Source organism: Gobio gobio (genome assembly GCF_949357685.1).
Source record: "Gobio gobio genome assembly, chromosome: 19".
Classification (NCBI taxonomy): Eukaryota; Metazoa; Chordata; class Actinopteri; order Cypriniformes; family Gobionidae; genus Gobio; species Gobio gobio.
The window spans coordinates 49,556,833-49,568,544 of NC_137112.1; positions in this window are offsets into that span (position 1 = coordinate 49,556,833).

Here is an 11,712-nt window from a genome sequence, read left to right on the forward strand (position 1 = left end):
ATTTTCGAAGGCTAACAGTAAAGCTAGGTAACTAAATTTATTAAATTAATTCACAATATGCACACATTCATAACTAATCTTATGCCCAATACAGGCTGACAAAAGCTGAGCTTTTTTATTTACTGAGAGCTACACATGGAATTATTAATTTACAATATGCACACATTCATTACTAATATTACTTTGTTAATATTTCTTGTTTGTTAATTATATTATAAATGACATTACATAGGCCTATTTCAAATCAAAATGGCAAAATTAGACACAAGTTTATTCAATTGCGTGAATATTTTTGTCATTTGTTTAACATTTCTGCCTTTCAGAAGCGACTCAAATATGAAGCGTTTAGTTTAGCTGCACATCTCTGTGTGTGTGTGTGTGTGTGTGTGTGTGTGTGTGTGTGTGTGTGTGTGTGTGTGTGTGTGTGTGTGTGTGTGTGTGTGGGGGGGGGGGGGGGAAGCTTTTACATTTGGGTCGGACAAATCCAGACGGAAATGCTCCCAGAGTAATTTAGTGTAAATAAGTGACTGTGTGTGAAACAAATGCCAAAGTGATGCACATCTCCAGAAAGTGGAGACTCTAAGCTCTCATACGAGGTCAGAGGTCAAAGCTCCTCCAGACACTTAAAGGATAAACTTGATGATGTCATTCCGGAGCCTGATCAGGGGTTGCAGAGTTTCAGAGGTTAATGTATAGTTATACTGTAACAAGGACACCTTAAAATAAAGCGTAACCCAATATGTTAGGCCGACTAATTGTGGCCAAAACCTGATTTTAAATGTTAAAATATTAAACATGCAATCTGAATATTAGGGATGCCACAATTCTCAATATAATATTGAACCGTTCGGTACGGCATTCACGGTTCAATACGCGCTTGTGAATTGCGTTTTTTTCGGTTTCGCATTTCATTAATTATTTTTCTACAAATTCTATAATTTGCCTCATCCCAATACTGAACAACGCGACATACATTCACATCACACGTTAGTGGTAGAGTTATACTCACGGGACACTATAGTTATTCACAATCACCAAAGTTCATTATCTGCATGCGTTTTACAGCCTTGCCGGTTTCATTCGCGTGCGCGGTTTTAACATGCGCTTTTCAGAGCGCGCACTAAACGCCTGTCAAACACGTGAATACTGGACTAAGTAGTCGTCTTACTGCGCTAATACTGTCAAATACACACAAGGTTAACATAAACACAGTCGGTTATGTCTAAAGTGAAAGTAAAATTGCAATCGTGTCTGTATATTAGATGTGCAGGTCTTTAATTGACAGCGGCGCAGCCTATAGTGAACACGCGGTCCTTAAAGGGACAGTTCACCTCTAAAATGATGTCATTATTTACTCACTCTAATATTGTTTCAAACCTGTATTCATTTCTCAATGACATCATTTTCATTTTTGAGTGGAAAAGCGTGTCTTTCAATCCTCCAGCGAGCAGCTCAAGGTGACAGAGACCAGGAACAAACTCACTAAGAGCTTTAAGAGATGATGAAGAAACCCAAACCTCATCCTCAATCTGACACCAGAGATTCTGTCAGACAATTAGTGTCTTATATCTGGACATTGGGGTCAAAGTTCATCACTGAATGTTTGTCCACAGATTTGAGGTGAAATCAGAAATAAAAACCGAACTCATCTCTCTGTGTGTTCAGTGTGTTTCTGAGTCTCTTATTAAAAGTTACACTAGAGCAGTTAAAGGGATAAAGGGACCCGTTAAATTCACCCAAACATGAGAATCCAGTCATTATTTACTCATCCTGATATTATACAATACACTAGGAATGTGTACAAGGGTTTTTTTAAGTAAAGTTTTAAGTTTAAGTAAGGTTTTTCAATTCTTTTAAGTAAAATAAAGAAAGAGTATTGCAATAAAAAAATAGTCTTTTTTCTCCTTAACCTCTTGCGGTTCCTGTCGCCTAAGAATAGAATAACAAAAAATGTATGTGACAAGCCATCAGAACCGAACCGAAAACCGTGGGTAAAAACCGAGGTGTGTATTGAACCGTGGACTAACTGTAGTGTTGCATCCCTACTGAATATATAAACTGCATATTTAATTTCTAGGTGTGGTGTATTTGATATAAAGAAGATGTGTCTATGTTAGATGTTTTCTGCCTCGAGATTTGTAAAATATTTCCGCATATCAACACACGCCAGCGTTCTCAGGGAATCTGTGTGTGTGTGTGTGTGTGTGTGTGTTCACCGCAGTCATCAGTGGCATGAATGAGAGGAAGGCAGAGGTACAGCGTGCTGCGCTCAGCCCTGATGTCGTCAAGCGGGTGAAGAGTTCAGCAAACACACATAAATATTTAAATGAATGTAGGATTGACAGGAGAACAAAGGGCCGTGGGGAGAGTCTCCACCAATCAGAGCCACAGCACAGGAGAGTCTGCCGTGAGGTCATTCCTTTAAAACCGGACACTGGGAGGAAATGGAATTGTTTTTTGGAGAGGCCGAGATTTGAAACTATGCAATAAAAACATGACGTGTGTGGATACAGTGCGCTCTAATGGCGGCTGTTTGGCCTGAAACAGATTTTAAACATTTGATCAGCTAAATTGTTCGTTTAGTTTAACCGCTTAAACTGGACCCTGATCAGGGTCCGGAATGACATCAAGTATATCCTTTAAATGTTAAATGTCTGTGAGCAGCTCCGACCTCTGACCTCTGATGAAAGCTTAGAGTCTCCACTTTCTGCAGATGTGTATCACTTTGACATTTGTTTCACACACAGAGTCACTTATTTACAGTAAATTACACACACACACACACACAATCAATACTGGTGTCATTCTACAGGAAACCCTCTGAAGTTTCATAAAGCACTGCTAAAAGCGATGAACATGTGAGGATATGTTGTCTGAGCTGTAATAACCCCCCAAAAAAGACACTTTTTGATTTTTTTTGGTTATGAGTTGATTGTTGAAAGAGCTCTAGCACCCTGCAAACAGTTCCGGCTGTAAACACTAGATTACAGAAAACACTGGAGAAAGAGTTTTGTCAGGATCACGTTTGAATCTTGCTTACGTTTGAATCTTTATTTTGATATTTCCTCTTTCTTCTACTGCTAAATATAACTTACTCATCACCATACATTGTTTAAAAATTGCCTATCACGTTAAATTTGACATCGCTAGCTTTTAATCTAAATCACCATCACACGTTAGCATTTCGCTAGCCTATTAGCTTGTTATCTCTGCACCCGGGTCTCCCTTTTTCTGAGTTCATAACTTGGATTAGTAAATTGTGTCCAGCAAACGATTGTGGTAAGTGGTAAATTGGATTAATCAACAAACACGGTAAGTCATGTCTTCTCCTGTCATTATCACCTGCAGTGCATGTTGCATGTTTAGTGTAGGCTTCTCCGCTGGCGAACAGAGCTTCACATGTGATAAATGTAAGGAGATAGTTAGGCTGACGGAGAAGATTTCAGAATTAGAAACGCGCATCCATACTTTATCTGAGAGTAGTGAGGATGGAACAGCTTTAGACAAAGGTCCCTCGCAGCAGGGAAACTGGGTAACAGTGAGGCAGCATAGTCGCAGACCAAAGAACCGCTTTTCTGTTCCGGTTAGAACATCAAACAGGTTCTCCCCTCTCAGTGAAGCACCCACTGAGTATCCTGTTGAAAGTGCCCTAGTCATTGGCGATTCTATTACACAGAACGTGAAGATAGAGACACCAGCCACCATAGTCACTTGTTTACCGGGAGCCAGAGCACCTGACATCAAAGCAAATTTAAAAGTGCTGGCTAAAGCTAATCGTAAATTCTCTAAGATTATTATTCACGTCGGCACTAATGATGTTCGACTTCGCCAGTCGGAGATCACCAAAATTAACATTAAAGAGGTGTGTGAACTCGCTAGTACGATGTCAGAGGCTGTTTATTGTTCTGGACCGCTCCCTGTAAAAAGGAGTGATGAGATAGTTAGCAGACTATCATCACTCAATGGCTGGTTGTCTAAGTGGTGTCTGCAAAATAACATATGTCAATGTCAATGTCAATTTTATTTATATAGCACCATTTCCACAACACATGGTTGACCAATGTGCTTTACATAAAACACACAACACTGGCGCAGTAAAGATAAAAGTAAAAAATAAAAATAAAAGTGTAAAAATAAAAAGTACAACAACCATTTAAAATAAATTAAAGTAAATAAAAACTATATATAAAGTCATGGTAAAACACAGTGCTTCAACCAGAAATGAAAGCTTTGTCAAACAGATAGGTTTTTAATCTTGACTTAAAAGTGATCACAGAGGGAGCTAATCGAATAGAAGAGGGCAACTCGTTCCAAAGTCTTGGGGCGATAGAGGAAAACGCACGATCGCCCCTGGACTTCAACCTCGTCCTTGGTGTAAACAGTAATCTCTGGTTTGATGACCGAAGAGATCTTGTTTCACTGCGTTCAAGTAAAAGTTCAGAAATATACGAAGGGGCTATACCATGTAGTGACTTAAACACGATTAATAACATTTTAAAATCAACTCTATAGCGTACAGGCAGCCAGTGTAAAGACTGTAAAACTGGTGTGATATGATCCCGCTTACGAGTCCTGGTCAAAAATCTGGCTGCCGCGTTCTGAACCAGCTGTAAACGAGAGAGAGCTGTTTGACTAATACCAGCGTACAGTGAGTTACAATAATCTAATCTGGAGGTAATGAAAGCATGGATCACTTTTTCCAGGTTTTTAAAAGATAGGAAAGGTTTTACTTTAGCAAGAAGCCGCAGTTGGAAAAAGAAAGATTTAACTACAGTATTAATCTGCCTATCAAATCTCATCAAATACAACACCCACATTTTTTACATGTTGCCTAACATATGGTGATAACACACCCAAATTTGGATTTGTAGAAGTCACAGAGACAGAGGGTTTAAAAACAATCAATTCTGTTTTGCTCTCATTGAAATTTAAAAAGTTTAGAGACAACCATTTCTTTACATCACTCAAACAAAGCAATAGTGCATTCAGTCCATCCAGTGTATTCTGTTCTAAAGGTAGATAAACTTGTGTATCGTCCGCATAGCAATGGAACGATAGCCCATACTTTCTGAAAATAGAGCCAAGAGGGAGCATATAGAGAGAGAAAAGAAAGGGAGCTAAAATTGATCCTTGAGGAACTCCACTGGTTATCGCAGCTTTACTTGAGGTATGATCTCCTAACTTCACTGAAAAAGTCCTATTTGTCAGATAGGATCTAAACCACTGCAGGGCACTGCCAGTAATGCCGGCACAATATTCCAGTCGATCAAGAAGTACAGCGTGATCGACAGTATCAAACGCAGCGGTGAGATCTAAAAGAAGTAAAACAGCATAGTTGCCTGAGTCACATGTTAACAGTATATCATTTGAAACTCTCAGCAGTGCAGTCTCAGTAGAGTGATATTTTCTAAACCCAGATTGGAAAACCTCAAAGATGAAATTTTCAGCCATAAAACATTGTATTTGATCAAGAACTGATTTCTCAATAATTTTTGAAATGAAAGACAAATTAGAGATGGGCCTAAAATTTGTCAAAATAGTAGGATCCATGCCCTGTTTTTTAAGCAGAGGGCGAACAGTTGCATGTTTAAGCGACTCTGGAAAAGTACCTGTTTGTAAACAGCAATATATAGCAAATACGCCTAAGAGAGCGAGTTGTGTCATTAGGCCATGGCTCAGATTTCGGTTTACGGAGATGAGTCTTTAAAGGTGCCACTTGGTCTAGAGCATGAACACAGGTGGAGTTAAAACTACAGAGTAGTTCTTCAGCACTCGAATCGGTGTTTAAACGCCACTTTGTAGCAAACCTTCACTAAAGGCTGAGCGAAAAGCTTCTCTGGTAGCTGATGTGATAAGCCGGGACTGGCGAGCCGAATATATCGGCTTAACAGTTTTGTTAGCAGATGGAAACGTAAACATAATAGTCTTGTGGTCAGAGAAACCATTTTCACATACCTCTAGTTCATTCAGAGAGCAGCCGTAAGTTAGCACTAAATCCAGTGTATGGCCATGCTGATGAGTGGGTACATTTACCTGAAGCGTCAGATCAAATGCATTTAGCAGATTGGTAAATTCTTTCGCTAAGGAATCTGCTGCACAACAGACATGAACATTAAAGTCCCCAACAATCATTAGTTTGTCATATTTTGCAATGAAATCTCCCAAAAAGTCAGCAAAATCCTTCAGAAAATTCGTATTAGGTTTTGGGGGATAAATCAGTACAAACAGAACAGGGTCGCATAGCTCCAGAGTAAACAACTGTAGTTCAAAGCTTTGGTATTCCTTTGAAACTACGGGACGGCAGGAAAAAACATTTTTTATAAAAAGAGGCCAAACCACCACCTCGTCCCGTTGTACGCGGTGAGTTTAAAAACAGAGAGTTTGACGGCACCAATTCAGAAAAGGCGCTAATATCCCCCGGAGTAATCCAAGTTTCAGTCAAAAAGAGAAGGTCTAGGTGGCGAGCAGAGAAAAAGTCATTTATAATGAAAGTCTTGTTTACTACCGACCTGGCGTTAATCAAAGCCATTCTGAGTAGCGTTGGAAGTTCAGGAGAGGCCGCAGGTTGTTTCGCCCGAGGTAGCAGCCGAAGATTCCCCGGACAAACTCCTCCCTGCGCAGGGCGAGGCTTACGAAAAACCCGGAGCGGCTCCAGCGAGGTGGGAAACACGGGAATAATCCAACCGTGCACTGGCTCCAGGGAGCGCCAACGCGGGTAGCATTTCCCGAAGTCTTTCATGAAACTCCCCGGGGAAAAACGCGACTCCCAATGGAATCGCAGATAGCATTTTAGCTTAACAGCTAGGCCCCCATGTCGTCCACGTCGTCTCTTTCGCCTTTTGCCCGGCAGGGAGCAAGGCCAACGGCGTATACAGTCCGGAATCGACTTCAGAAAGGGAGGTGGAGCATTATGAAAACTGGTGAGTTGTTTATATGAAGTTTCTTCCAACTTTAAAAGAGTACATCGGTCATATGTTAAAACTGGTGAAGCACACTGTGTTAAACATTTCATAAATGAGCTTGAAACAAACAAACTCAGGACTATACTGAGCGACAGACGGCATGCCAGCCACAACGGCGCCATCTTGGATCATAAATATCATAAATATACATAGGGTTCATAGACAATTGGAAAAGTTTTGGGGCAGACCTGACCTGTTGAAGAAGGATGGCATCCATCCCTCTTGGGGTGGTGCCGCTCTTCTCTCTAGTAATCTGGCACATAGTCTTAGAGCTAAACCTTGACTCACTAGGGCCCAGGTCAGGAAGCAGACAAACTGGCTAAACCGACCGTCTGCTAGCTGTCTCACGTTACCGGAGTCAGATAAATCCCAGCACATAGAGACTCTTTCACCTAGATATTATCATATAGAGACTGTGTCTGTTCCCCGAATTAGTAAATAATAAATAAAAAAAATCAAAACCATTCAACAGTAAAAATTTAATTGACGTCCAACAAATAAACAAAAGATATAATACAGATGAACAATTGATAAAGCTTGGGTTGCTGAATATTAGATCCCTTTCCCCAAAAGCGCTTATTGTTAATGATATTATTACAGATAATAATCTAGATGTGCTCTGTTTGACAGAAACCTGGCTAAAACCTGACGACTACATTACCTTAAATGAGTCCACCCCCCAAGATTATTGTTATAAACATGAGCCGCGTCTGAAAGGTAAAGGGGGAGGGGTTGCTGTAATTTATAATAATATCTTCAGTATTACTCAGAAGTCTAGTTTCAAATATAATTCCTTCGAAGTTTTGGTGCTTTATGTAACGCTATGTAGTGTACATGATAAAACCCGTTCAACATTTGTGTTAGCTACTGTATACAGGCCACCTGGGCATAATACAGACTTTATCAAAGAATTTGCTGATTTTCTATCAGAGTTAGTACTGGCCGTAGATAAAGTACTAATTGTTGGTGATTTTAATATCCATGTAGACAACGGAAAAGACGTATTGGGATTAGCATTTAAAGACACACTAAACTCTATTGGAGTTAGGCAACACGTGTCAGGAGCCACTCATCGCCATAATCATACTTTAGACCTAATATTGTCATATGGAATAAATGTTGATACCGTTGAAATTCTGCAGCAGAGCGATGACATCTCAGATCATTACTTAGTATCATGTATACTTAATTTAGCTAAGGCTGCAAAGCCGCCCCCTCGCTTTAAAAATGGCAGGACAATCACTGCCGCTACTAAAGATTGCTTTTTAAATAATCTTCCTCATCAGTATCATCTGCTCAGCATCCCAGATAGTATAGGAGAACTCGATGTTGCAACAGAAACTATTGACTCTCTCTTTTGCAGTACTTTAGACACAGTTGCTCCTCTGCGCTTAAAGAAGATTAAAGAAAATAGTCCAACGCCGTGGTACAACGAGCACACCCGGGCCCTTAAAACAGCAGCCAGAAAAATGGAGCGCAGCTGGAAGAAAACAAAATTAGAGGTATTTCGTAATTCGTGGAAAGAGCACATGATCACATACAGAAAGGCTGTAAAAACTGCTAGATCTGCTTATTTCTCAACTCTCTTGGAAGAAAACAAACACAACCCAAGGTATTTATTCGATACAGTGGCTAAATTAACCAAAAATAAAGCTTCAACTTCTGATGATTGTAAACAGCACAGCAGTAATGACTTTATGAACTTCTTCACATGTAAGATTGATAATATTAGGAAAAAAATTCTAACCATGCAGCGTCGACATCAGACAGAGCATTGTAGTGTCACTGAGGAAAAATTACACTCATTCACTGCTATAGGAGAAGAAGAATTGGCTAAACTCGTTAAATCATCAAAATCGACAACATGTATGCTCGACCCTATACCAACTAGGCTATTAAAAGAGATGCTACCAGAGGTCATAGATCCTCTTCTTAATATCATTAATTCATCTTTGTCATTAGGATATGTACCGAAAACTTTTAAGTTGGCTATTATTAAACCACTTATTAAAAAAACGCAACCTACAGAATTAGTCAATTATAGACCAATCTCAAATCTACCCTTTCTGTCAAAAATACTTGAAAAGGCAGTGTCTTCACAATTATGTTCCTTTTTAGAAAGAAATAGAATCTGTGAGGATTTCCAGTCAGGATTTAGAGCGTATCATAGCACCGAGACTGCTCTCATCAGAGTTACACATGATTTACTCTTATCATCTGATCATGGCTGTATCTCTCTATTAGTGTTACTCGATCTTAGCGCTGCATTTGATACTATCGACCACAACATTCTTTTGAATAGACTCGAAAATGATGTAGGTATTAGTGGAATTGCATCATCATGGTTTAAATCATACCTATGCGACCGTTATCAGTTTGTAGTAGTAAATGAAGATATGTCACACCGATCGCAAGTTCAGTATGGAGTACCACAAGGCTCAGTGCTAGGACCGCTACTCTTCACCCTGTACATGCTACCACTGGGAGATATCATTAGGAAGCATGCCGTTAGTTTTCATTGTTATGCTGACGATACTCAGCTCTATATTTCTTCACGCCCTAAAGAAACTTACCAATTCACAAGATTAACGGAATGCATAGCTGATATAAAACATTGGATGACCGGTAATTTCCTGCAACTCAATTCAGAAAAAACGGAATTTTTAATTATTGGACAAAAAAGCTCCACAAGTAGTAACCTAGAATACTGTCTAACACTTGATGTTCTGTCAAGTCCTCGTGGTCAGTGAGGAACCTGGGTGTGCTCTTTGATACCAATCTTTCGTTTGAAAGCCACGTTTCTAGCATCTGTAAAACTGCTTTCTACCATCTTAAAAATATATCTAAATTACGGCACATGCTCTCAATGCAAAATGCTGAACAGTTAGTTCATGCGTTCATGACCTCAAGGCTAGATTATTGTAATGCTCTACTGGGTGGTTGCCCTGCTCGCTTAATAAATAAACTCCAGCTGGTCCAAAACGCAGCAGCTCGAGTTCTTACTAGAACCAGGAAGTATGACCATATTAGCCCAGTTCTGTCAACACTGCACTGGCTGCCTATTAAACATCGCATACATTTTAAAATCTTACTTATTACTTACAAAGCACTAAATGGTTTATCTCCCCAATACTTGAGCGAGCTCTTAACATATTATACTCCATCACGTCTACTGCGCTCTCTAAACTCTGGCCAGTTGATCATACCGAGAATATCCAAATCAACTGCAGGCGGTCGATCCTTTTCCTATTTAGCTCCTAAACTCTGGAACTCTTCCTAACATTGTTGGGGAAGCAGACACACTCTGTCAGTTTAAATCTAGACTAAAAACACATATCTTTACTATGGCATACACATAAAACACTTTTTCAATGAAATGATTGTTAGGCTGCATTAACTAGGTCAGCTGGAACCGGGAACACTTCCCATAACACCTGATGTACTCGTGACATCATCAGAAGAATGGCATCTACGCTAATGATAGTCTCTCTGTTTTATCCCGAGGTTTACTGCAGTCAGCCGGATCCGGGCCGTATCCAGATCAGATGGTGGACCTGCGCCCAGAGAAGACCAACACATGACCCTGAAGTGTCTGGGAGACCGTGATTAGACTCCCCCTGAAACTGCCTCATCGACACGGCATCTCAATAAACCCGTCTCCTGTGTGTTGACTCAGATAGTTCGAATATTACAATTAAATAATACTTAAATCGATATGTCATCCTCAATAAACCCGTCTCCAGCGTGTTGCCTCCGATCATTCGAATATTGCACTTTAATAATTATTTAATCAACATCATCCTCAATAAACCCGTCTCCAGCATGTTGCCCCCGGTCCCTCGAATATTCCGATCTATTATGACCTCTGAGCTGTAAAACTGCCAGAATAATAATAATAATACTACGCTGTTTGTTAATTGGCCAGAGGAGAACTTTTTCCAGAATGGCTATACAGCTGAATAAAATTATGCTGCATTATTTTCCTGTTTAACACTGTAAAGCTGCTTTGAAACAATCTACATTGTTAAAAGCGCTATATAAATAAAGTTGACTTGACTAAGTTTAAGGGTAGGGTTAGGGACAGGTGTGTTTTTTTGTTGGAAAAATAGAGCAAAACTGTAAGAAATGACAACTCGTTGTTTATTGAACTGTTGTATAAAATGAATATTGTATTTTGCAATGGTGCTGATATGGCTACTCTGGAAAATAGCACTCTTGCTCGTATGATATTGCTTAACTCATAATTTCCTCTTTAATTACTTTAAAACGAATGTTTATTTTTATGTTTGTTATTAGCCTATTTTTAATGAAAATACAACAACAATAAAATAGTACAATAAAAAAACTTGCGTATATTAAACTTTAGTTAAAAAAACCAATAAGACGGATGACATAAAATAGCTATACCCGAATTATAACAAATAAATAAAAGATATTTGGGAATTCCCCTGTGGGGAACCCTCAGTTTGTGGTTTGTGTTTTGTGTTATTAACAAAAGTGATCTTGCGCTTGTGCCTCCGCTATTGTCCTGTCAATCATCTCGCTTGCGGCTATGATTACAGTTTGAGTAAAATTTACAGGTTCCCATCCTCAGCCGATCTGCATGACCGTTTTTGCAATGACCATCAACATTAGATAAATGGGCAAGTGAAAAGGTGCCATGTTACAATTTAGTAGGAACTAAAGAGCGCTCTAGAATGTGTGGTAGCGACATTATTGGGCATCGAGAACCGGTTCCTACTTGGGATCG